The sequence below is a fragment of the Cuculus canorus genome, chromosome 13 (assembly GCF_017976375.1).
Source record: "Cuculus canorus isolate bCucCan1 chromosome 13, bCucCan1.pri, whole genome shotgun sequence".
Lineage (NCBI taxonomy): Eukaryota > Metazoa > Chordata > Aves > Cuculiformes > Cuculidae > Cuculus > Cuculus canorus.
In genome coordinates this window covers 16383313-16410157 of record NC_071413.1, presented here as the reverse complement: position 1 = coordinate 16410157, position 26845 = coordinate 16383313, and the positions used below count along the sequence as shown (strand labels likewise).

At 45.5% G+C, this 26845-nt stretch overlaps 1 protein-coding gene across 2 annotated transcripts in view; it reads right to left on the bottom strand.

Moving 5' to 3' along the window:
- The window catches only part of MAF (MAF bZIP transcription factor), a 207292-nt gene that overhangs the window by 99725 nt on the left and 80722 nt on the right, over window positions 1–26845 (bottom strand). The window contains exon 3 of one of the 2 annotated variants that reach the window (XR_008452014.1): window positions 13504–13567. The exons of the other annotated variant lie outside the window; for it this stretch is intronic. The gene's annotated coding sequence lies outside the window, so the exon portion shown is untranslated. The remainder of the gene's footprint in view (window positions 1–13503; window positions 13568–26845) is intronic. 2 annotated transcript variants of the gene reach the window in all.

Below are 26845 nucleotides of genomic sequence, written 5' to 3'. Positions count from 1 at the left end.
AAACACACCTGGAAAATGAGACAAATTATAGAAGATAGCATTTCTTCTCTGGTTTGTGCTTCCTCTCCTATAAAATCCCCCCAATGAGAGAAGTAAACCAGATCCACCTTCCTTCCTTTATTTTTCAAGAAAACTATGCCTGGTTTCAAAGAAGCAGCAGGCTCCGGTGCCGGTGAACTGAAACCTGCAGGAATATGTTCAGTCACCCTTTCCACCATGGTCACTGCAGCTCAACCACTGTGTGCTTCCTCCAGTCCTTGTGCTCTTGCTTCCACTTTCACCACACCTCCGCATCCCTATTCCTCTTGCAAGAGGCTATGGAAGTGCTGCTCAGGAAAGAACACGGTGCTCGAGTGCTAATGTGGGGAATACCAGCCATTTATTAGAATGGACCAGAAACCGACCTAAATGAGCAAAACTACCTTGTAGCATCCTGAAATATTCTGTTGTCTTCACTCACAGGAAAAGCAAGTGGCAAAGATGGCAAATACAACTGTTTCGCAGTTGATGGATATATCCAATGACCTCTCCTTGGGGCTGAAAGTCCCAGCCTGAGGTTCTGAGCTTTCCTTGTTAGGGAATAGCCTGGATTCATTTTTTTCTGGAGCTTAGAGGGCTTGAAAACTTGGCTCAAACCTGTATCTGATCTTTGTGATCTAAACTATCCTTTTAGCACAAGGCAAACAGTAAGGCACAACCGATGCTTTGGGGAAGTTTGAACCGAGACTTGATTTCAGCTCTGAACTTTGTCATTCAGGCCTATCTCTTCCCTTTCTTCTTTCCCTTTGTGTTAGCAATACGCACTGACTTTGTAGATCAATGCAGAAGGCTGTAAATGATGCATGAAATGAAAAATCCCTGTCCAGCCAGCACACAGAGAGAATACAGACAGTGCTATACTGTCATTGCTGTGGTATTTGCTGCAATATTCACAGCTAGAAAAGCCCACTAAGTCCCAGAACAATGCTGGACTATTTTAAAGTCTCAAGCTCTTTTTGGAGGGAGGGGAAAGTGGAAGGGAGAAATTTACTCCCTCTTCCACCCACCTTCCTTCTTCCTTTGTTTCAGAGAGAGTTTTTACAAGAGCAAACCCTGCCCTCCCATATGAATCTTTCATTATTCCCCACCCCCCCAAAAATTCTTCCCATTTTCCGATGGGGGTGGCAGAAGGGGAGGAAAGAGGAAAATAAAAGAGATCGTATCAAATAAACAAATGCTTTTATTGAGCCACCTCAGAATGAATCATCAACTAGTCTGCGCCAGAGATGGGACTTGCGTCTCTCCAGCGAAACTGTCCTTGGCCCAGGCAGTGGCTTTGGGCCACCAGCCGGGAAGCCCTGCTAGCCAGCCCTGGCTCCTTGTTCTCAATGACAAAGGTGGATGGCAGAGCACAGAGGTGCTTGAGCTTGTCCTGAACGTGCTCGGCCCATTCCTCGCACGTCTAATGCCCTATGGTGGCACTAGGGATGATGAGTGCTTGGCAGTACTATTCTTCATATGGAACATTAAGCTGAGGTCTTGCACACTCCTGAACATTAAACATCCCATGATAGTCATGAAGAAGAGCTACGGGTTTTATTAACCTCAGTGTCCCGGACACAATGCACTAGGAAAGTCGTCATTAACCTACCTTAAGAATACAGGCAGCGACCCTCTTTCCAAACCCTGCTCGAAGAGATACAACCCTATGAAATGTCTTTAATAATTTAAAGCAACTACCAAATGTTGCTATAAAGGATATAACCTCACCTCGAGGAAGAAAATCTGTAGACTTTGACACAGTGAAATGCTCACACTATTCAAATCCAGACCTTGATTTTTTTCACTAGTCAATGCTTAATTATGATACCCAACCCAAACCCTTCCTTCCCAAACACTGGTTCATCTGAGTTCTGGCTATTTTTAAGATACCCCTTGCATATCAAACAAGGATATAAACCATTAACAACGGTTCATCACATGTTGAGAACTCTTCTGAGAAGGCTTAGGACCAAATTAGACGATCCCCCACAGAATAAATACATGTATATATGACTCTACAAAATGATTTTTCTTCTTTTTAAATAAAAAGAATAAGGAGAAATTAGATTTTTTTTGTGTTGTATTAATTTAAATACTAAATTACTAAACTAAAATACTGATTTTACCCAGCCACAAATAACACTTGAGTGATAATGGATTTAATTTGACAAATGTTAAAGGCATTGGTTGATTTATTTACACTCTTGCACAGGCTGATGGGTTTATAATTTGTGCCTCCAACACCAAACTGGCTGTCAGTGAACAGGGAAAATAAAATTACTGCAGGAAGTGGAAGAAAGGGAAAACAAGAGGCTATGCATTACCAGGACCTGGATACCCCCGCTCAGTATTGCTTCATTTGTGAACCAAAGTAAAGAGTAGCCAGTCAGATGAGTCTTATTTGCAAAAGCCTTGGGATAGAGTCAGGAGGCACTCAGATCCTCACGCAGGGATGTGCACGCCCAACACTGATCCTGAGGACGGTGGCTCCTCTGCAGCCCCAAGTGCAGGGTGCACAGCCCAGGGCACTCACAGCCAGCAAAGCTGTGCCTCCATGAGCTCTGCAGGTGTGCTCCCTCCAATTTTCCTTTGTTGCAAAGAAGTATATTAAAAAGTTATTTTTGGCACTGAAGTCAGCAACTGGGACTGAACAGCTAAAAGGAGTAGAAACAAGAAGTAAGAAAGTCCTGTTTGCAGAAAGCTTTACCTTCCTCCCAGATACACATCATACTTTCATAGAATGGTTTAGGTTAGGCGGGACCTCGAACTCACCGAGCTCTACCCCCTGACACCTCCTACTGGATCTGCTTGCTCCAAGCCCCATCCAACTTGAACACCTTGAACACCTCCAGGAATGGGGCAGCCACCCCTTTGGAGGGCCTTACCCTTGTTTTTCCTTTCTCCTGCAGTAGACACTGAGGATCTAACACCCAGTGGCCTTGCAGAGACACCAACTGGACAAGGGGACACAGAGGCACTCCTCATCTCTGGGCTTCAAACAACAGCCACATCCCAGTGAGACCAGCGCTACAGATCTCTAACATCAGTGGAACTCAGACAGTGAGAAATCAAATGTATTCAGTCAACCACCCTAAAATACACCCTGCCGGGGCACTGCAATGTAGAATTTGCTTTTTCCTCTTTTGCAAAGTGCAGAGGGGGGATTTTTTTATTTACTGAGGTTAAGAGACCCATTTTTCCCCCACTCTGCTGCATTAATTTACTGTTGCCTAGAGAGCAAGGGGGGGCATCCGTGTTTTCTTACAGAAGCAAAGCATCCTCCAAACTCCAGGATGCAGGAGAGAGATCAGCACTGCTTGCTGAGCTCCAGTCACTTTGACATTGTCTCAGGTTGTTTCAGGCCTCATCTGCCCAGCCAGAAGCCATAGTGAAGGGACTGCTCACACCTAGAGAGCAAAGGAGACCTCCCCTCTGGGCTTGGAAGGTGGACACTCGAAAGAAGAGAAGACAACTCCCTGCAAATCCCATTTTCAATCCCAGCTCCCAGCCATGAGCTTCAGGCAGCCCCAGTGCCTGTCGCAGAGTTGGCAAGCAGGATGCAGGGAGAGGTGTGAGCCCACGCAGGCAGAGACAACATCCCCTTCTGCGATGAAGCAGCAATGCTGCGGACCGGGAGCACTAGCACTTTGAAATGGTAAATCACAGAGTGCCTCTGTTAAAGCCTTACCCCACTGAGAATGATTGTAAAGTGCTGGCTGCCATTTACATGATTCTATTTTATTTTATTTTTTATTTTGTGGACGGAGTCACAAAGGGAAGAGAATGACAGTAAAAGCAGGGATACATCATAAGGGGAAAAGAAATCCCAGCCTCGACCACTACATGCAAATGCAGAGCAAAGCCTGGTGATTTCACAAGGGTTTCACTTGCTGTTGCCAAACCTCTTTTGTTCCATTCACAAGCAGAGCGATCCAAAAGCTTGGCATGATTATTAGACAAGGCTCCTTCCTGTGTCTCCTTTAATTTTCTTTGATAGATGCGCAAACCAGAAGAGGAAAAAGCTAACCAGGTCTTTCTGACAGAAGACAATTTCCAGACCATAACCTAGTTGCCTTACTTTTAAGGTGCCGGGGAGAAAAACCCCTCTGCTGGGTGCAGAGGCAGCAGGAGAAATGCTAGGGGGAGAAATGCATGAACCATGGGAGGATCTAAAGATCTCCTCGTGGTCTGTCACAATGCTGTCCTGTCACAACTGAAGCAAAGGACATTGCTTTTTAATTCGCACGTGAGGGATTCTCGCCATGCAGTGGGCACAGTGTAACACTACAGAGGTAGTAACCAAAAGGAAAAGTGATGCCATCAGCAGCCCCAGCCTTCTCAAGCTTCAGCTTCCACTCCAGGTGCTGTAAACAGTGGGAGAAGTTTTTCCACTGCATTTACTTTTTCCAGGAGCTTTTGCTCACATCTGGCAAAGCTGTCCCCGGGCTACTACCATGGGTAAGGACACAGGCTTTATGACTTATTGTCTGCAAGATTTATGGAGATGATGCATCATCAGCAATTTTTCATATTCTTACATCGCGAGCAAACACACAGAGGGCCTTTCCCTGCACAACTGGAAGGTGTAAACCAGCACAGTCCCAGTGCAGCAGGTCTGCCGGTGCGATCACCATGCCTGGTGACCACGGTCACAGCAGGGATGGATCAAGGCACTTGGAGGGCTTCTCTGTTTCTGTTCCCTCAAAGGCAAATGAGAGGGAAGAACGGAAGCAAGAATTAAAGCATTAAGATGAGCTACTTATATGAGACATTAAAATCTATATTATCTACATTTATTAAATTAAATTGCAAACTGTTAGCAGTGTTTTTTCCAGGAAACACATAAGCTTTGGTGCTAACCAAAAGCCCAAACCCAGGTGGCTTCTCCACACTCCCAGGGAAGCTGCTGAAGGTGCGTGGGGAGGAAGGCTCCCCAACCTCAGCTCTGGTACAGACCCCAGGAGACAGCCTTGCCCTAGCCTGTCTGCAGCTTAAAGGAAGGAAAAGGCTTATTGCAACGCTTCACTGCTCTGGCTATGGGTGTCACAAGCCTTCACCTTTCACTTACATTGGGACCAGCACAAATAAGGAGATTTAGTGAAAACAATAAACAAGAGGACATGAAAAAATTGCCAAGAGTTTTGGTACAGCTACTGCCATTGGTGCTGTCTTTGACGGGTGGCTCGGCTGTTAATGAAGGACAAGGCTTCATCAACATCAGCAGAGCATCATAGGAAGAAAAAACCATTCTCCATTGATTGCCGTGATTGCTACTGTGTTCAGCACCTCTATATGTACCATCTCCCACCCCACTGATATTGTCCTCTAAGCACACTTCCTCTGCTATCTCCAATATTTGCCTTGCACGGAAAACCAGTTATCATAGAATAGAATGGTTTGAGTTGGAAAGGACCTTGAAGCCCATCCAGTTCCAACCCTTCTGCCATAGGCAGGGACACCTCCCACTGGAACAAGTCACTCAAAGCCCCATCCAGGCCTGGAACACCTCCGGGGATGGGGCAGCCACCACTTCTCTGCGCAACCTGAGCCAGGGCCTGCCCACCCTCACAGGAAACGATTTCTTCCCAAGATCTCATCTCAATCTCATCTCTTTTAGCTGAAAACTCTTACCCCTCATCCTTTCCCTGCACTCCCTGATCAAGAGTTCCTTCCCAGCTTTCCTGGAGCCCCTTTCAGTACTAGGAGTGTTCTCTAAAGGTCTCCCTGGACCTTCTCTCCTCCAGACTGAACAACCCCAATTCTCTCAGCCTGTCCTCGTATGAGAGGTTCTCCAGCCCTCAGATCATTTTTGTGGCCTCCTCTGGACTTGGTCTAACAGATCCATGTCCTTCCTGTGCTGAGGACTCCAGAACTGGATGCAGGGCTCCAGATGAAATCTCACAAGAGCAGAGGGGCAGAATCCCCTCCCTGACCCTGCTGGTTCTTCTCCCCTCATCTGCTCACTCCACCCCAATCATCAATGTCAAATCACACTATCCACCTCCTTGGGACAGGTGGATTATAGATAACAAGCACAAGTCACAATAAAAATAATAAATAATTATCAGACTCTTGAGAAGTTACAAAAAAAAATAAAATAAGCTTATAGTCCATAATCTCCACAGAAGAAAGCACAGCACTGGTGAAGTGCTGAAAATATCCGTGTTCCACCCACCATTAACACAAAGTTGAAATCAATGGTGCAGCTGAGCTATAACTTTGTAGTGCCTTTCACAGGCATAAGGGCCAGATTCTTCTGCCGGTGCCACTGAAGCCAGTATTGATTTATACCCACTGATAGCCTGTCCCCTGACTTATGTACCTGAACAACTATTTATTTTAAAAGATCACATTAAATGCACCTCCCTTGTGTACAAACAAATCAACCCATTTGACAGATATAATCAATTCTTTGCAATCCAAACAGGTTTACACCTTTCTCCCCCCAAAATGCAGATAGAACCATTAAAAAGAAAATAAACTGTACAGAGACTTGTAGAGGTGCCAACAGAACTGTATTAGTCCGGTGATGTACCTGTGGGTCTGGAACAGTCCAGCACTGCGTGAGCATTTTGACAGAGGCTCTTGAAAGAAATCGATAGAATTGATCATTCAGCTGCACCGTTTATAGCTGTGGATCAGAGTTCTGGGATGGCTAATAGTGTTATTTTACCTAAAAATGTGCAAAAAATAAGAAGTGGCACAAGGGAAGAGAGTCCACTTGACAAGCTGGGGTGGAAGAGAACATTCACTAAGCATTTGAGGTCTTCCAGCCCTAGGACCACCGTGCCATAGCAAGCTTTCCTGTGGGAAGAAACGGGCAACGAAAAGGAGACTTCTCCTGCCAGAGGAGCTCTCAGTGTAAAAGGCTTTGTCAGTCCCTGGCAGCAAAAATCTTGTGTGGAAGTGTTAAACTCGCCAGCCAGGAGATGAAGAGGAGACTCAAGGTTTGAGACCTTTCATAAGAAATGGAATTGGTACCCTAATTTGCAGAGAAACGTCTTTCAGGAAAATCATCCCAACCCAACCTTTGTTGAGACAGTAGTGTTTGGCTGATAGAAATTTGTACACTGAACTCAAGACAAGTTATGTCATCTTGCACCCATTGAGGATCTTACCCATTATTTGTAAAATTACATTTTATCTCTAGCGGCTGAAGGCAGGAATTGTGCAACCCATTCCGCACAACAAACCTGCTTCTGGACCTTGCAAAATGATGCAGTTTCTGGATGACTTTTCATGTTCCTAGTCAGACCTAAACTCTGTATTTTAGCGGTTGTGATTTCCACAGTCACACACAGTGCCTCAACTTCTGTTTCCTCCTGGATCTGGGAAACACAGAGGTGTTTGGATGAAGAAACTCAGAGGAGTACCAACCATGTAATGTACTCCCTGGGACAGTCACAAGTATTCCCTCCATCATGATTGCTTACTCGAGATCATCACAACACAGTAATTCCTCTGTTAATATGCAGCTATTTTCTCCTCTGCTAGTCCCTGTGTTGCACAGGACATGGACTCCCTACTCTATCAGCATTGGGGACTACACATTTTCATTCTACAATGGCAACATTTCATACAGCAATGCCCCATTCTAATGCCATGAAAGATTGCATCAGAACAGAAGATGTGCATTTGCAGCACGGCTCACTTCATTCACTCGTGGCAACTACCTACTACAATTATCAGGAAATGAAAAATACGCCCTTCACAACCTTCTTTTCACGTGTTAAAAAACATTGAGAGATCAGCACTAACACTACAGAATCACTCCTGCATGAAGCAATGCTTTGCACTGTTTCCATGACCTATTACTAAACAGACAAAAGTCTGGAGCTCTATAAACACAGAGGAACATTTCTAATCATCGCACATTGTGCATACATGTCCACACACCCTTTCAGAGCAGACGGAGTGAACATAAAATCTATACCAGTAATAGACTCTCTTTACTTTATGACAAAGCTCTGGGAAGTTTGAAGCAGATACTGTCACCAAGTTGCCATTTAGAAAGCATTAAATGCAGAAAAATAAGAAAAATCATTATCTCTGCTGTGGCTTCTTTTGGAATGAGAAAACTGTAGCTGTGGGAGTCAGTGCACTTACAAGTGTTCATGGGGTGCTATACAGTATACATACAATGACCGCCAAAGTGGGAGTGCAGATATGAAAAGAGAAGCATAATATAGAATTATAAGAGGGGCGCATAAATAATAGACAGTGTAATAACCAAGGAGTCATTATTTTAGGGAGTCTGTATATAATCCTGTTTCCCGTCCTCCCTCTTCACAATGCTTCTTAACATTGCTTTGACTTCAGCCTTCCTGGATAGATATTTAAACAGGAAAAGCTTCAGGTTTATTAAGTAGAAATATTTAAATTGGCAAAATACCTGATTTGGTTCACATTATAGGGCTTATAACATTGTTAAGCTTCATTAGGATGCTGCAGCACTCGAATAAATGAAGACATATTTATTAGCTCATAGGCTGCCATCCATTAAAACTAATACTTCCTATGCTGAGGGGTGCAGGCAGCAGAATCCATTTCTGCTGTAGGGATTGTGCAAAACAGCTGGAGGCCAGACCCATGTACTCCAGCTTAGGGCCACCAGATTCCTGGAAAGATCTCCATTTTACCCCAAAAATGAGAACAACTCACCAAAGCAGCAAGCTGGACCAGGCTTGAATTTACACTGCCGTTAATCAAAATAACACCGAGGCGAAGAGAATGACTTCAGCACAAAGCTGGGGCTGGATCTGGCTCAGCCCAAGTGTGGTTAATGCCAATAGACCAATATACAAGTGGGCTCTGCACCAGAGACTCCTTCTTACACACATAACACCAGAGACAAAGCAGATCAGTTGTCTGCATCCTCTCACAGCAAAAGAAGAAGTCTAAAATTTGTGTTATCCAATGATACCTTGGTAGAAAGCATACATGAATCTGGCCACCACTGCTGCTCTGGAAACCTCCTTCCCTGCTACATGGTACACTTGCTTTGGGAACATCTGTCGTGCCTTTCTAGCCATGCTGAAAGTCAACAAAATACTCTGACCAAGGACCTGTTGGGAAGTCACCTTCCTCTGGTTTACACTTCGTGTTTATCTCTAAAAAGAAAAGTGAGCAAGTTCCAAGCACATCAGACCATTGGCTTTGGGACTTCTCCAGCCTCTTAACTTAGAGTTGTGGTTCACAGTGATGTCTGTGTTTCCTGAGCCAACTGTGCTGAGAAGCTGCTGAGCACAGAGCTCCAAAGAAGCCCCACAGCTCCCTTTCTCCCATCACCCCTAATGGGTGCTGAGTTCACCCTGGACCTCCCCATCTCCCACAGAGCAGGACCGGAGACGTGCTCTTCACACAACAGAAGAACCCCTGTCCTGGTTGCCAGCAGGGAACCACAAAGGTCTCCCAAGACTTCAACCTGTTTAGACTGATGTAGAGCATGAACTAAGACCCAGCTCTATCTCCCAAAACACAACAAAACCCCTATACCTGTTAAAACCAGGCTTATATAAGGGCAGCATCCATAGAGAAGAATAAACCTGCCTTCAGGGAGCTGATGGAGAAGAGGCAGCACCTGCACCCAACCACCGCACCCACTCACATCAATTTCCTGCTTGCTTAACTGATGCAAAACATCATAAATTTACGCTGGAATTCAGCTGAATGAAGCCTTCAATCACACCAACATCAAATCCCACTGTAAGCTGCAGCGACTTGAATTGTCTCTGTTCACTGCTCTTTTCTGGCCTGCAACAGGAAAGATGTGGCCTTGCCTCAACCGACTTAAATTTAAAACCATTGGCATATTGTATAACTCAATAAAAATCTTGCTAAAAAAAGGTACATTGTGCTCGTTCTTACACGTGGTAGGGAGGAAAATGGGTATGGGCTTCTTCTATGGCTTTTAGTTCATTCGCTATGAATGCCCAGCTGTTTTAGAGTAAATACAGGAACAGGGTGTCATATGGGTATCCTGCAGCAAAAGAAGAGAGGTTTCCTATTTCTTTGTTAGTCAGCAAAGATGGTATGCATGTTATCCAAAGATAATAGAGGGGAAGAAATCAATTCTCCGTGTTGTTACACATCCTTGCGTGCAAACATAAACTTGGGGAAAAAGGAAAAAAAAAAAAAAAAGAATTGCATTTCTGTTATGCTGAGGTCATAGAAACCATCAGTGTGGGCTGGTATGGTCATTAGAAAATAAATAAAGAAATAAGGCTTCTCCACGGGAGGAAAGTGCATCAACCAGAAGCTCTGGTGGGTGAAGGGTTGAGGAGTTTGTTCCAGTCAGCCCTGGAAGAGCTGGGATGTTGGGGATGAAACACATGTTGTGTGCAGTGGATTTTTAGTCATATGTTGGGGCTTAAGCATCAACCCCACCAATGCTCCTTGCTGCTACGGGCGCTCCACACCAAGCTTGGAATGGGCGAACGGTGCACTGGGCATCCTTGGTAACGCTAAGGCGAAGAATCTGTCTCCACTGCAGACAGCTCCCTCGCAAAGGAAATTCGGATTATTATATAATGAGTCAACACAAATATCATTATCGCCGCTCTGATACCTGCTGGCAGAAGCAGGGCTGCGATACGGCTGCTGGCCTGAACACAAGCGAGCCGGGTAATTGATGGAGCAGAGTGCTCACGAGCTGCCTCGCTCGGCTCTGCCGCCCCGCGGGGGTCCTGCGTTTCCAGGCCTTTCACAGGAGGCATCCTCTCTGAAGAGAGACTCCCTTCCTGACGCAACGAGATTAAGCAATTTGCTTTTAATTAGTACTGCAGTCATTTCCAAACTAAGTAGTGGAAAGAACAGAAAGCAGACTGTCTCTTTAAAGTTTAGGCGGATTCAGGGCACACAGTGAGTTTCGAGCCTGCTGTTGGAAAAGTTCAGCTCTCTGTCACAAGTACTGTGCTCTCTGCTAATTTTTACAAGAGTTCAAGTTGTATGCACCAGTTAGCAGCGACATTGCAGGGGGCAAAATGAGAATAGAAAGCATGACCCCTTGCTGCCTCTGTTTATAGTGCCTAAATTATACCCAGACAATGCTCCAAGTCCCCTCCCTTGCTCTGCAAAAGCCCCTGTGCAGTTCCCCACTGCTGCTGCCCAAGAACAGGGGGCCCTTGGCACTGGGCAGAAACCACCCAGGAGTGGCAAAGAGCCACAAGAAGAAGGGAAGAAAGGTTTGGGGAGGCTGGCGGAGGAGCAGTGCAGCTGCAGTGCAAGAACGTGAAGAGTGGAACCCTCAAGGGAATAAAGGAGCCCGAAAGTGGATGTCTCACTTTCACCATCCTGTATGACAAAGAGCATCCCAGCACAACGTGCCACCAGGATGCTCCCAGCTACTCAGCCCCACACTGTACACTCCTGGCACGCATCAGGAGGAGGGAGAGAGGAGCTGCAGCTTCATCTGCAAACCAGCTAACCCATATGAATAATTGAATACCGAATAAAAACCCCCTTCCTAGCCAGGAGATGTAATATACTTTTGGCCACTGTTTTGCACTCCAAAGAACCTCAGTGATGAACAGTTACCCTTCAGTCTCTAAAGAGATGGCATAAACACCCACTTCTTTGTCTGTAGCTCATCTCTCCTGCAAGCTCCCTGCAACGTTAGCATCACTTCTTTCCAAACGTGCCCTAGGAAGAACCCGTCAAACAGAGTGGAAGAAACCACTCCAAAAATAACAGTCCATTCAAGCTTCTGCTCTCTCTGTCCCACTGCCAGCCTCTGTCCTTCCTCTGGGCAGCAAAGCATGTGTGCAGGCAGGAGCCACCACGAGGCTCTTTCTGGGGCTCACATCAGCTGCTGAACCTGTGGCTTGTGTGGCCCAAGTGAACATGTGAAAAGAACGGGATTTTCCTGCATGTTTCTCAATGATAGCAGAGTCAGGGGTAAATCCCCATGACCAGGACTGGTGCTGCCTGGGTGATTAGTACCCGGCATTCCTCTGCCTTCAGCCACAGCTGGTTTAGATTTGAGCTACTGGTTCATTTAGATATATGCTTCTGGTTTGATAAACAAATACACTACATAGTCCACTATGTGTGTAATAAAGCTGCTTACCTACTCTCAAACAAAGTAGCTTTTACCATCTTTTCCTCTTTCATTCCCCTCTTTCTCTCCTTACTCTACCCTCCATCAAACCCAAGAACAGCCTGCCCTTGTTTTGCAAACCCAGACCCTATCAAAGATCTGATAGTGTCTGAAGTCTCTCCTACTGCCCTTAAGCCCATACTTTGCTACAGGATATTTCCAGAAGTTGCTGGAGAAATGGCTACAAATACTTTATCTCCTCAGAGGAAGGCAGGTTCAAGTTCTACCCTGGCATGCTCGGTGAAAAACTCAGCCCCGAGCAAAGCCCCCAGCTCCCTCCCCAGCTGCTCAGCCTTTGTGAAGGGCTGGCTGGGCTGGGGTTTGGGGGGGGGGGGGGCTTTCAGGATCACTCAGGCACAGCAAGAGGCCGGATTCTTCCCACTCCCACTTGTTGGAAGGAATTAGCATAAGGCTGGGAAATAGTTAACCTGCACACAAACCTTGATTTTGTGATGCTCCCAGTGTCTACCAGCGCCATCCACAAAGTCGCTGCTTTCATCTAGAAGGAAAAACACCCTGGGATTTTTGCAAAATCCTTTTAAGTTGTTCTAATGGCAGCAGATCTGAGTCTGGTGAACTGCTTTGTTATCAATGCTGTGCAAATTGTTCATCTATTTCTCTCCTACAGTGCTTGCCTCCACTCACTCGCCTCTCTAATAAATTCGTTTGACCGCAAAGGGTGCTTTATGACTCTTGTTTAAAACGGCTTCCTAATGATGCTTGACAACATCTCCTGCCTTTGAAAGAGCCTTGCTATGCAAGACTCTAATCCCACAAAAGGAGGGATTCTTGTTAACCTGTGCCTCCGTCCTTTCTGTTGAGTCACCACCTTTAATGAAGCACTGAAGGGGAACCAAAACGCAGCTGGGAAATTATGGCTTTACATGATCGTCTCTTGCTACAAGAGAGTTATTGCCCAAGCCTTAATCCCATGACTCAGCCCTCTCCTTGGACCCCCTTTAATTGTCAGAACCTGAGGAAATCCGGGCCGAGGTAAATAACACTTCAGCAGCAACAGAATAGATTCACTTTAGGCAATGAATTTTTAATGAGCTGAGACTGCAGAGGGAACGTAGGGCCGAGCTCTGTGCTGCTTATCTGATGGGGAAGGTCAGGGGCTGAACGGAGGGAGGGCATGGATGAGAGAACAGATCTGACAGGGCTCTTCAGCTGAGATTTCAGCTTGTCACAGCCTGGCATACCTTAACGTATTAGGACCTTCTCTTCAAAGGAGTGGCTCATGTAAGCCCACGCTAACAGAAACAGAGCAACGCTTTCCCCTGGTAAAGGCACCCCAAGGGCTGTACACTTGCGTTATTTAAAAAAGTAAAAAAATAAGCAAATAAAAAGCATACAGAGAAAAAAAAAAAAAAAAGAAACCAAACCGAGAAAGATCCATGCAGATGGGTCATGCTCTTCATGGAAAAACCAGGTAACTCTACAGACAACCTGCAAACAGAAACACACATAAGACTCTGAACAGGCATTAGCAAAATATCATTTATTAATTCAGGCGCAGCTGAAGTCCTCACCAACATAACCATCAATACATAAATTTCAGTCATGGCAACTTCTATTTATGATGAGTTTGGACTTCATTCAACCACATTCCAGTACAGACCTGCCTACCAATGGGTCTCCTACGGTATTGGCCAAGGGCAACACCTACCCCTGCTGTTGGTACTGACTGATACCAGGCACTTTTTCTGTCTCAGGAAACTCAAAATAGGACTAAAACATCTCTAACTCCAGGTATGGATTTACACTTCTGCAACGCAAAGCTGTGAAGCTTGTCAGCTCCAACCCCAGCCCACCTGAGCTCAGCACACCCAGTGTGGCCTCACCCCTGTCCCCTGCAGTCCTCAGACTACAGGCTGGTGCTAATGGGTGGTCACAGAGCCAAATGCTCTACTTCTGCCAACAAGCTCCTCTCCAGGAGAGCACGGAGCACGCGGACAGGGTAAAGGCAACATCCCGGGAGTTATCTACACCTCTCAGAAAAACTGGTATCTCAGGCATGGATGGTAGCAGTGAACTTGTGAGCCATGGATGTTACTCTTAAGCAACCCTGGGTCAGAAAAGCACTTCTGAAACTTCCTCGAAACAATGAACATTGGCAGAGAGTTGGTTTCTTGCACACCTAAAAATTCTATTAGGGTTTGTTTGAAACAAAAACCCCCTGCCTTAGGATCCAGTCTTTTTCATTTGCTGAGATTTCTGTCTCTTGTGGAAAAAGAAGGACAGCGTTTTCTGGCAAAAGACTTTGTATGTGTGGAAAAAAATAAACAAATAGAAATAATCAGCAGAAAGCATCTAAGCTGCCCAAGCCTGCGTGAGAAATTACTGAAGGAAAACTGCTAGGCAAGGCTGATCACCCTGCTGCACAAAGGAGGAGAGGAAAACTGATTGACAGTCATTCCAGAATGTCCCCCTAGCTTGTCATCTTCTGGATATTTTGAGTTGTATAACATGGGAAGGGGCCTGCTCTTCCTCCAGGCTGCATGCCCTCAGGTGTGTCCACCACGTCATGGGCCTGCGGGATGTGAACTGGGACAGTTAAAGGACATGCCAGCAGGAGACAGGATAATTTATGGGGAGACAAGTCAATGCAAATTTATTGTGAGTAATGGACAATGGAAGGGAGGAAGAAAACTCCCATAGGAACAAAGGCGAAAGGGTGCTGGCTCCCTGCTCCTCGCAGACATCCAGTATGCCAAGAAAAACCTTGGTGGACAATGAAAAGCAAACACCAGTTCTGGGGAGCAGATTTACCACAGTGGTGGAACAGGTCAGTGCAGAAGGAAGTGGTTTGATCAGAGAGCCGATGAAATTCAGATGATAATTATGCTCAGTAAGAGACAAAATAATCCTTTCATTTGCTGGGATGTTTCAGTCATGCACTTTGACCTTCATCCTGGTGTTTCATTAATAGTTTATATTAACAATTAATGGTTGCTTTCGTTGGTGTTCCGTGCACCTCACATTAGAGGTAATTTTCAAGTTGGATATAATAACACATAAGTCTCATGGGATACTCAGATCGTTTACTTTAACCAGCAGCCAGGAGGTGGGAACCAGACTGAACACCAATCCCTGGGTGTTTGCTGGCCACCTGGGAGAAGAGACCAGCACCCACCTCGCTACGACCTCCTTTCAGATAAGGAGAGGGATGCTGCCTCTGGAAGAGATCCTAAGTTTAAGACTGCTGCAGACGTCTCCAACAGCACTACTGAGTAGGAATTGATCCTCTGCTCTGCAACATGGGGTGGAGGGCAAGCAGAGGGTGAGGGCTGCAGCTCAGCCCTGCACCAGCATTGGGCTAATACTTCCAGATACCCCCTTCATAAACTTATCAAAGGGAGACCTCATCACTGTCTACAACTAGCTGAAAGGAGGTTTTAGTGAGGTGATCTCTTCTCCCAAGTAGTAAGCAATAGGACTTGAGGAAATGGCCTCAAGTTGCACCAGGGGAGGTTCAGATTAGATATCAGAAAAAATTTCTTCCCCTAAAGGATTCTCAGGACCTGGAAGAGGCTGCCCAGGGAGGCGGTGGATTCCCCATCCCTGGAGGTGTTTCAAAGATGAGTGGACAAGGTGCTCAGGGAGCTGATTTAATAGAGCACAGGTGCAGTTGAGCTTGATGATCTCAAAGGTCTTTTCCAACCAAACAATTTGATGATTCTATGATTTTTAAGAGAGTTACACATCCTAGTTTACTTTTAAGGACAGACCCAATGTTCATCCTCTCATTCCCTCCTAAATTTGGATCATTGAAATATTGGGATTATACTGTTTCTAAACTTGACACGAAAAGACATTTAGGTCTACAATATTCAGCCTGAAAACTCAGCTGGCCCTTCACTTTAGAAGTAGTTGGTGGAACTGCATGCTGTTTTGTCTAATACAATTTATTTTAAAATCACAGGATCAAAACTCAATTATAATTGAATATACTTCACACTGCAGTTTGATCACAGTGCCATTACTGTGGCAGGAAAATATTAGACAATTCACAGTGCCAAGTTTGCAGAGACACTATATATTTGCTCCTATTTAAGGGACAAACTAAGTGTTTAGATTTGGTGGTAGTTAAACTGCGAGAAAATAGGTGTTCAGCTCCCCTGAGTCTTCCTCTGCAAATAGCTCAATTAAGGGACTAATTGAAGTGTAGAAATGTTCCCCACAGGGCTGGAAAATGCCTATCTGGCATGGGAATGTCATCCCTGGGAGCTTCTTTTGCCAGAGACATCATTTCTGGAGAAGACCAGGACAAAACCAGCAGTGCCCGGTGGAAGGTGGCCGGCCCTGTGAGCAGCATCCCTGGGCATCCCTGCCCTGTGGCCAGCAAGGTGCCCGGCCGCTTGCCTGGTCCCGCTGCTGGTGATGCCGAGCTGAGCTGTGCTGAGCCACCTGGCAGTGCCCGCGAGAGGTAATTTTACAGAATAGCGATGAATCAAGTCATCAATCACTGTCAGGTCCAGTAGCAGAAGTGTGTGCTGGGAGCCCAGGAAAGCCTGTGCATGCTCAGGATTAGGTTGCAAGTAAACTCAGTGGTGCTAAAATGCTTCCCTAAGTCATTACTGGCAGAGTCCCTGCTGAAACGTGTCAAGAGTGTGTGCACTGATTCCAGCAGAGCTGAATTCAGGCCCTATGACTTCAAGTCTGCTAATGCTTTAGTGCCCAGTTACTGTAAGCAGAAATACTCCTGGTAGCAAAGTTATCCATGTGCATAAGTATTTGCAGGATCAGGGCGTAGCTGCATCATCCTTTGTTCCTTTCATCATGCTCATGATGCTGAATTAAGCCTTCAGCTTTGTCTTTTTTTTCTATACAAGCCCCGTTGTAGAGTTACATCACTGTAATAAATAATGAAAGAGAGGACCTGTGTAGCAAAGGGAATATGACAGGAATAATTATAGCAATAAAATGTTAATTAGTGTCTTTTCTTGAAGAATCTTCTTTCCGATTGCAACACGATTCTGTTGGAGAACTGGAAAAAAAGCTACAAAAATTCAGAACTGTTTTTAAATCTCAAGGCTGTACAGACTTGGGAGCATTTCCTTTGGTGAAAAGCCTGAAAACATGGCAAGAAAGCAAAGAATGCTCTGTCAAAAGTGTAAATAGCACAAAGAAGTTTTTAACTAGCCCTGATCACCATGAAGCAGGGGAAAGAGCATTAGTGGGAACAAAGGTGTGGTTTCATTCTCATTCTCACACTCACAGCTCATTCCTACCTCCCTTTGTGCCAACTCTTTCTTTTAAATATATATTAAAAAGCTCTACTTTCCTGCCCAATCGCTGCTGCAGGTCCTGCTGCCAAGGCTGAAGGGTTTTGGCAAGGGAGAGGACACCCCTGTGAAGAGCTGGACATGCATTGGGTGCTGTGCCTCTTCCCCACCTCCATCGTCCTGTGCAGGGGCTGCCAGATGTGTGCAGCTGGGTTGCTGCGCACAGGGCAGGGTGGGATTGGCCTCCCTGGGTCCTCCTCCTGGTTTGCCTCTTCCCTCCTCCCCGCTTCATCAATACTAAGATTAAGAGGCTACAACAGAGACTGGAACTTGTAATGCTTAAAACACACGCATATGTATATATGTACACAGAAGTGGGTATCTTTGTATTTTCACACTGCAATTGGGCGAAGCTGCTTGAGAAAGGAATACCTGCAAATTCAGATTTTCTTGAGCATGTGAACCTGTTGGATATCCTTTTCTGTTCCTCTGTGCAGCTTTAGGAGCAAAGCTTTAGGTCTCTCTTTAGGAGAGAGACCCTGCCCCGATGTCCGAGTTCTCGCATACAGGGGATTGGAAATTGCACATCTGCCTAGACCATTTGCATTTCATCACCTACTGCTGGAACATAAAACCAAATCAGTAATGATCTGATTCTGTGGTCTCACTGTTGCTGCTTTGCCAGGAATTATTCTGGCTCAGCGGATACAGTCCTGGATAGGAGAGCGGAGTGTCTTTTCTTCTCTGCCACTGACCTTCTGGATGGCCTTAGGCGAGTCAGTTAACTCTCACTGTTCCCCTTCCTACGTTTAATCCATCACCACTGGCTTTCTTAGCAAGAGCCAGTTAATGGCAAAGGGGATTTTAGTGCTGTCTGAGAGTGGAATGGGCCAGGTAAACTCTCACAGCATTTAAAGTCCCTTTAAAAAATTATGACACCTTTTTCACAGATCCATGGCAGTCGGTAAGGTGGCTCTCTGCTTTGGGGGCATTCGCATTCGCAAAGGAAAAAAGAAACCCACTGAGGTACTTAGAAGCAAATTGCAGGAACGAGTTCATGTGAGAATACTGCCAAAACAGCAAGAAAGAAAGAAAAGTCAATATAAGAGGCAGCGGTGCCTATTCACTGAGCCCTCGTTTACATACAGCAACTCAGGCTCAGGAAATGAGTGCAGCACTTGGAAACAGCGATCCCTGTCAAGCAGGGATGGGCGAACGCTGTTTCCGATGGAGGCTGATGACTGAGGAAGTCATAAAAGCTATCAGAGAGAGGAACAAGGCAGGTGACTTGGGTAAGGAGGCAAATATTAAGGTGATGAAAGGGATTATAAAGCAGAGCTGAAAAGATGTAAAAAGTTGATTAGGAAACCAAATATAACAGAGAGAGAAGAAATGCCCACGTGGTGAATAAAAACAATAAGAGATTTCTTTTAGACAGGTAAAAGAGACAAGATTAACAACGTGGCAGCTGGACCACTGAGAAGTGCTCGAGAGAGCTTAATAACATGGGAAGAGGGGAAGAAATGAGGGAAATGAAATGATTTCCCCTGGCTTTTGCTCGTGGGGGAATTTACAGATAAGATGAGAGACACAGAAGCAGTTTCCTCTGATAGTCAAGTAGGGAAGAGCTGAAGACATGAATAGCTGAAAGAGGGGAGATTTAGATTAGATACAAAGAAGAAATTATTCTCTCCAAGGGTGGGGAGGCCCTGGCTCAGGCTGCCCAGAGAAGTGGTGGTTGCACCGTCCCTGGAGGTGTTCAAGGCCAGGTTGGATGGGGCTTTGAGCAGCCTGGTCCAGTGGGACGTGTCCCTGCCCATGGCAGGGGGTGGAACTGCGTGGGCTTTAAGGTCCCCTCCAACTCAAACCATTCTATGATCTTATGGTAATCATCAAGGCAAACTCTTACCCCTGGAGAAGGAGGCAGGACTGAGTGCGGAGGGTGGAATTCTAGCCCACGTTACTTAATGAAACAGCAGGAGAGGTTAAGTGCCAAATAACAAAGGTTTTGAGTCACTTCTTGGAGGGAAAAAAAAAAAGATGTAAAGAGAAACTCAAATAAAGCAAACATCTTTGAGAAGCCATGACAAGAGACAGGCAGAAACGAAGACCAGTAGATTATCAGCTGAGAACTGATGCACACACAGACACATACAGCAGCTGACAATCGAGCCCCAAACCTGCAGAATGTGATTTTTTTTAATCACAGTCAAGATTTTGGAAATGTTAGCAGGGATGAGCTCACCCAACATCTGGAGAAAAATGAACAGATAAAAATATATCTGTCCAGCTCCATAAAGGGTAAATCTTGTCTGACAAATCCTGCAGAATTTGTTTTAGGAGCTAACGTGAAAAACAGGCGGGGTGAAGCAGTGGAGCTAATCCACATAGATTTCAGAAAATTCATTTAAACGCAGCCTGGGATGGTAGACTAATATGGAAGGTTAGCAAGTATGGCATAAAAACCATTGTCCTTGAAAGACTAAGGAAATGGTTAGGTGATTAAGGGCAGGTTGTAATGGTAAAACTTTATGGGTCAGAGAGGAGGACGGCGATGTGGTGAAGACAGCTATATTTGAGGTTATTACGATGACAGTTCAAGGCATCAGATAGAGACTCATACTTTTTACTCTGTACAAAACCTATTCCGAGGAAAGTGCTGCCCTGGGGGTAAATCTAATCCAAAAATCACACCAAAACCAAGACCGGTTCATCTTCGGGGGGTGGGGTGTCTTTGTGGAACATCAAATCTTCTTGGGTCAGCAAAGCATATAATATACTGGAACGAAATCAGGCCCAATGAGCCCAATAAATGAAAAAAATGCCTCATCCTAGGCCAGGGTAAGGTCAGGGTGGCCAGAGATATCACGGTTGGAAGATTTGCTGACCTAAAAGATCACAGAGTAGGAAAAAGATTTAAGGCAGACTCAGGGGCTGTCGGTACAGGGCATCAAAGTGGTAACTCCTGGATTATATTCACATTTTATCTTGACAGATGTGAAGTTTGGTCCAAGTTCTCCAGGACAATGGTGGGCAAGGCACAAGAAAGCATGACTCCAAACAGCGGGGCAACACGTATCAGGAAAGCAGTCAGGACAGGATGTTACAAAGAAAAAGGAGCAGGGTTTGAGAGAAGGACCACCGCCCATACAAGGACTGGGTGAGAGAATTGGGATTCTTCAGTCTGGAGAAGACTCCAAGGAGATCTTAGAAAAGCTTCCAGTATGAAAAGGGGTAGCAGGAAAGCTGGGGAATCGCTCTTGATCAGGGAGTGCAAGGATAGGACAAGAGAGAAGGGAATGGTTTTAAGCTGAAAGAGGGGAGATTGAGATGAGAGTTTAGGAAGAAATACTTTCCTGTGAGGGTGAGGAGGCCCTGGCCAAGGTTGCCAAGAGAAGTGATGTCTGCCCCATCCCTGGAGGTGTTCAAGGTCAAGCTGGATGGGGCTTGGATCAACTTGATCTGGTGGGAAGTGTCCCTGCCCATGGCAAGGGGGTGAAACTGGATGGGCTTTGAGGTCCCTCCCAACCCAAACCATTCTATGATTCTAGGTTTGTATGACTTCATCTGTGTAACCCAGCACTTGTGTCAAGACACTTTTGCTAAAAGCAGAGCAGATGGCACCACAGCATTTGGAAGCAACCCTGTGCAGGCCGGACACCGCAGTAACGTCCCTCAGTACGTGCTCTACAAAGTCCAGACTCTCTTCACCCATCATGCAGTGAAGTTCTGAAGTACCTGCCCAGGTTCACCCCTATGCCCCTGGCTAGAGCAAAGCCCAAGGTCCTGCCACGCTGCTCCACCAGGTCATCACTGCCTGCAACCAGGAAATGTAAATTCTTATACCTGGCACTTTAGCACAGGGATATGTCTCCTTGCTTTGCCTGTAACATCCATGTTCATATTCCTCCTACTGCCCTCAAATAAGTGCTCCAGGGAATGGGAGCACCAAAGGGTGCTTGTTCTCTCATGCAATATGATCCAGACTTGCCACTCTCCATGAAATCTAGCACCACTTTTGGAGCTAAATTTAAAAAGTCATTGAGTCCCCGAGTACAGGGCTGGGATTATGTCTGCTGCTGTCTCAGCAGAAGTCCCAAAGTCAGGCATTTCTAAGCATTTAAAGACCTTCCGATCTGAACTTCACATGACCTACCTGTATCCCTCAGACCAGCAGAATCAGGCTGGGAATGTCACCAAAAGCCTGCCATAAAAAGTCCATTCACTTTTGGCAGCGCTTTCTCATGTGTACCCTCTGGGCACAGGCAAACTGAGGCATTGCCTTAGAGCTGTGGGCTGCCAGGACAGCAGCCCATTCGCACAGCAGGGACTCAGGGGGCACATTGGGGCCACCACACGCCTTGCTTTGGAGCAACCTTCTGCCCCTCTCAGCCCCACATAAAGGAAGTGGCTCTGCCATCCCAATTTTGCAGGGGACAGGGCCAGCAATGTCCTCATCTGAAGGCTTTATTTATGCTGTTATTCTCTCTGGACACATTGGGCTGCAAGAGGAACCACTGGCACCAGATGTGGGTGGCTGCAGACCTTGGTGTGGGGTCAGGAAGAGCCTCTATGATGGGGAGTTTGAGTGGCCTTTGTGGGAGCCCTGATTGCAGTATCCCTGCTTAGCACAGCAAGCTGTTTGTGGGCACAGATAGGAATCACAGATTGATTAATTGATTAATCACACCTGCTAATTACATTGAACAAATAGGCAAAATTAATATTTGATGTAGGTCTCTAAAGAGACTGTACGGATCGATTGTCCACAGATAAGACAGAAAAGTTCCTGCAGATCATGCACAAAGCCTGGGCAGAAGCTTCCTGGCTGCAGATGACTCTGCCACGTTGAAGCCGATGGCGTGATGACATCCTGCGAGGCTCTGCTTTTTACTTACGCCTGATTATTCAGAGCCCTGACTCCAACATCATACATGAGTCATGTTTGTTAAGGCATGTACACACATGCACGTGTTCAAAGCTGCTTCCAGTGCCACTCGGATGCTGTTCGTATGAAAACTGAACATCAAAACCACATCAAGGTAACAAAAATATCAGATCCGCTGCATTTAATACATAAATCATTATTATAAGCACTGTGCTGCAGCTTGAGCTGACTTCGAGTCAAGCTTCCATTAATATTTAGTAAAAATATTGGTGTTTTTCAAAGGACTGTAAAAATCTCCTTGCAAAAATATTCTGATTGCACCCGTGGCGCGTGGGGCAGCCTCTCGCTAAGAGCCCACCCTGGGCTGAAGCAGCACTTCCATCCTGTTTATGCCCTTAAAAGGGGAAATGGCATTTTTTTCTTTATTGTTCAGCCCTTTGCTGAAAGAGACAAAGTTCACCCCTCACTCACATGTGTGCTAACCATGGGCACTGCAGTCCAACTGGAAATGTTACCCACGTTTCCTGCAACGCCACAGGACTCAAATGAAGGCGAGTTTGTTTGAGTGACCTTGCCAGGGCTGCTCCAACACCCATGTCACTCCCTGGCATCTCCACCCCAGAGCCACCTCCGGTGCTGATGTTTTTGGAAGTTCTGAATTCCTTGGGGTGAAGGTTGCTACATAAATATACATTATTGCTATAGATTTGTCATTGGGTTTCTACGGTGATTTGATTGCTCAGAAAATGGATTTTTAAATGGATTTGCTATTGTGACAGTGAATTTCTTTTGTCTCGGTTTAACATCTAAATACTATCTAGTATAAATAACAGACTTGCTGCAAACCTAATTCCAGGTTTTTGTTTCATATACCTTTACTAATCTAGAAAATCTGGTTGTATTAAGAAACAGCATCAGAAAGGAGTTAAACCAGCATATCCTCATAAAGCTGGAATAGGCATGAAATGTAATTAGAAATCCTACTGCAAACAGACAGTGTTTTCAGTCTTGAGTTTTTATTTATTAAACCTGCTTTAGGAAATTCAGACAAGCTACAAATGTTGGGGGGCTGATGTGTTTTAGGCTTATAAGGTAATCTTTGGAGGGGAAACAACTCCTTATGTTCTTGCAGCAAATATTTCCTGATATTAAGAGAGAAGAAGTGCATGAAGAAACCACTGCCTTTATTTTCCTAAGACATATCAGCACTGGGAAGGATCCTGGCACTGCACCAGCCAGCAGATGCACAGACCAAGAGTGAAATCAGGTGGTGGTGAACCAGATTTTGGCTAATGCAGTACCTCCTGGTATCTTCTGAAAATGAAACCCTTCCTTCTGAAAGATTAAATCAATGTATCTAAGGTGCTTGCATGGTCCTGTGACTGAAGTGCCCCAATTCTGAGACCACGTTCAACTCCCCAGCATCCTCCCCGGGCAGGGAAGTTCTGATAACGTTGTGCCCTAATGTAGCACTGATGACAGGTTCATAAGAGGATGGAGGTGCCCACCGTGGGAATGAGATGGACTTAAGCTGCCTGAGTTCAAAATTGAAATCCAGAAAACTTCTGTTCCACTGCCAGCAAACCCTGAATCATCTACTGTCCGCAGACACATTTCCCACTTCCTTTGAGCGGCCTGGGTGCCTCCATCCAGCTCCATTACAGATCACCAGCTCTCCACCAGAAGCAAAGGGCAGGACAAGGAGTGGGGCTCATGACTCAGCCCTGTCTCCAAACTGGGACCAGTTCTACTTGTCTGGACCACATTGAGAAGATCGAATTCCACTTTTACAGAACACAAGTTGCTTTTGGTGCAGGTTTGTTGGATTTTACTGTGTGCTCTGCCCTGCCTCTGGTGGGACAGAAATCCCCAGAGCTGCCCAGAGCTCCACATCTCCTCTCCTAATGAAGGTAAAGGTCATATCCTGCAACATTAAAATAGCACAAACTACTTTTTTTTTTTTTTTTTTGTGATAACAAGTGGATTTGCATCTAATGAATCAGTTTACAAACCGTGGCAACCACCTGAAATACTGCTGTGCCCAAGGGCCAAATGCCAAGGAGAGCTTGGAGCTGGGCTGACTTCTACTGCAGCATTGGGGAAGGCTGCGTTTGAGGGTGCGAGTACTGCATCCAAGGAATGCCAAATTCTTCTGGGTAGGAAATTCCTTGAATTCATGTTCTTATGATGCGAGAAGGAATGTGCCTTTAAAAATTCTCATAGTCGCTTCATTGCCTGGCAAGGAGTTTCTTACACTAATCGGAAAGGAAAGCACAGCAAACCTTTAAATGAATATGGATAATATTATTCTAATACCCTGATGATTATCACCTAAATTGCCTTGTAAAATGTTTAACACTGTTTATCCTGATAGCATTTTGACACCAGAGACTTTTTCCCATCAGGGACAAAGGAGGAATGATCTAGCAGCAACGCTGTTGATACCAGAGTGTGGTGGGTCACGGCAGGGCTTGTGGATCCCACCAAGCCCAGACCTCATCCTGGTGCTTCTGTGGAAGCTAAAGGATTTGACAGCAGGCCATAAGCTTTCTCAAAAGCTTGGCTTGTCCCTGGCCCTATTGCATGATGTGTTCCTTCTCCTTTGCACCCTTCTGTTCCACTTCTGAGACCCCATCAGCTGCTTTACAGACGGGGCCTGGTCCAAAGCAGATACCACATCATTACAGCCAAGGTACCTGGAAAGGGCACTGCAGCTGCTCCGGTGCATAAACCATGGGATATGGGTGTTTTATTTATTATTAGGGCATCCTTTGCCAGCCAGCTCCTATAAACCTCACAGTGACACAAGACTCTTGTTGACAGATGAAATAGTTTGGTGTATACACTGTTCTCACGGGAATAATGTAATTTCTTGTTCTTTTTACCAGCGTTGTTAAACCAGGTCTGACAAACATGTTTCCAAGGGAATGGAGTGCATTTGGGTTGAGCAGAAATGCTTGCCTGAGCACACACGTGCACCATGCATCGCGTGGGTGTGCATCCCTGCCTGCAAACACTGCTGCCTTCATGGATGTCCTCGGAAATGTCTGCAGCTTCCCAATCAGGATCAGAGCTAAATGACATTTGCTCATTTGAGATTTATTTTGATAACTAATACAGAGAGCAAGAGAGAGAAAACCTGAATAATTGAATGGGGAAAGGGGAGAAAGAAGGATTTATTTATTTGAAAAAAAAAGTAGTTCTCAGTTGGCAAGAGGAAATCCAACCAAGGATATGTGAAGATAACACTGAGCTGCTATTATACCGCTGTATCCCTCTGAGGAAGAAGTTATCTCTCAACGGATCTGCAAGGATGTTCTAAGTGAATCAGTAAATGAACTAGTCTGGGGATGTGAACAAAATATGTGGGTTTTCAGTCTCTGAGTATAAACAAACAAAGCATAAATATTCAGCGATCACTCCAGTTAGCCCTCTCGCAAACTCTTTGAGCAATAAAATAAATAATATGAGTGTTTGCAGTTCAGAGCAGATGATCTCCGGGGGAGGGGGAGGAGGTAGAAGGGGAACAAACTGTATTCCTCCTGTCCCAATCTTTGGTGATTTACTCACCCATCATGCAGCCCGGCACAGAGCGGTGTCCACACCACATAAAGCTCACTGCTAACATACGACACACATAATGGACCTGCTTGGAAGTCTTCACTGGAGGATTTATGAAGAACAATCTAATTATTCAACTCACTGCTGCTCACTACCATTATTGCTCCTATTTAAAGCCTCCACGGAGCAGGCCGTTTGTCTCAGGGGACAGACCTTGTCATAGTGGTTTTCATTGATAGAAATATACTCCTCGGTTTTGATAGCAACTCAGCTAATCCCGTAGGAACTTGGTAAACATATCTCATACTTGATAGGCCCAAGGAATTAGGCTTTGACAGCCTAAATTTTCCACAAGCCGAAAAATGGGGTTGCTTTATCAATAAACTCTAATTAAAGAGGAGCAAAGCCCAACTGAACCCTCTGTTTGCAGTAGAGATGCGAGTGTTTGCTGGCTTCCTCCTGTGTGTGATTGTTTCAGCGTTCCGAAGGAGGGAGGGGGCTGTCAGTCTCCCCCGCCAGATCAAACGGAGGTTGCTCTGTTATTTATAACCCTATGATATGTAACGGATGAGAGGAGTCACCTTGGCTAAGCAAGTCACTCGTGCAACCTAACCTTGAGAGAGCTACCTCTTGTGCTCCGCAGCAAGACCAGCACGAGCCGCAGTGCCAGCTCGGCAGGATGGAAAGGGAGGCACGGTGAGATTTCTCATCTGCGTCCACCTCATGGCATAACCTCAGTGGATTCCCTCAACTTCAGTGGAAACTGTTTTTTAATTTGCCTGAATACTTATTGGTTCTGTTTATACACAAAAGAATAAGGGTAAAAGTCCTTTGTTGCTCTTCTTCTACCAAGGCTCGGTGAAGGTTGGCATTTTTTCCTGTAACATAGTTAAATGTGAGGGATAATAAATGTTTACAGCAATGCACCAGATCCCTCGATTAGCTGCTAGCACATAGTTGGATGCTACCTGTAACCAAAGATATGCTGAAGGATAACAGCGTGTAGCTTTAAGCTGGCCACCCTTTAAGAGAACTTTTCTTCAGCCCTTC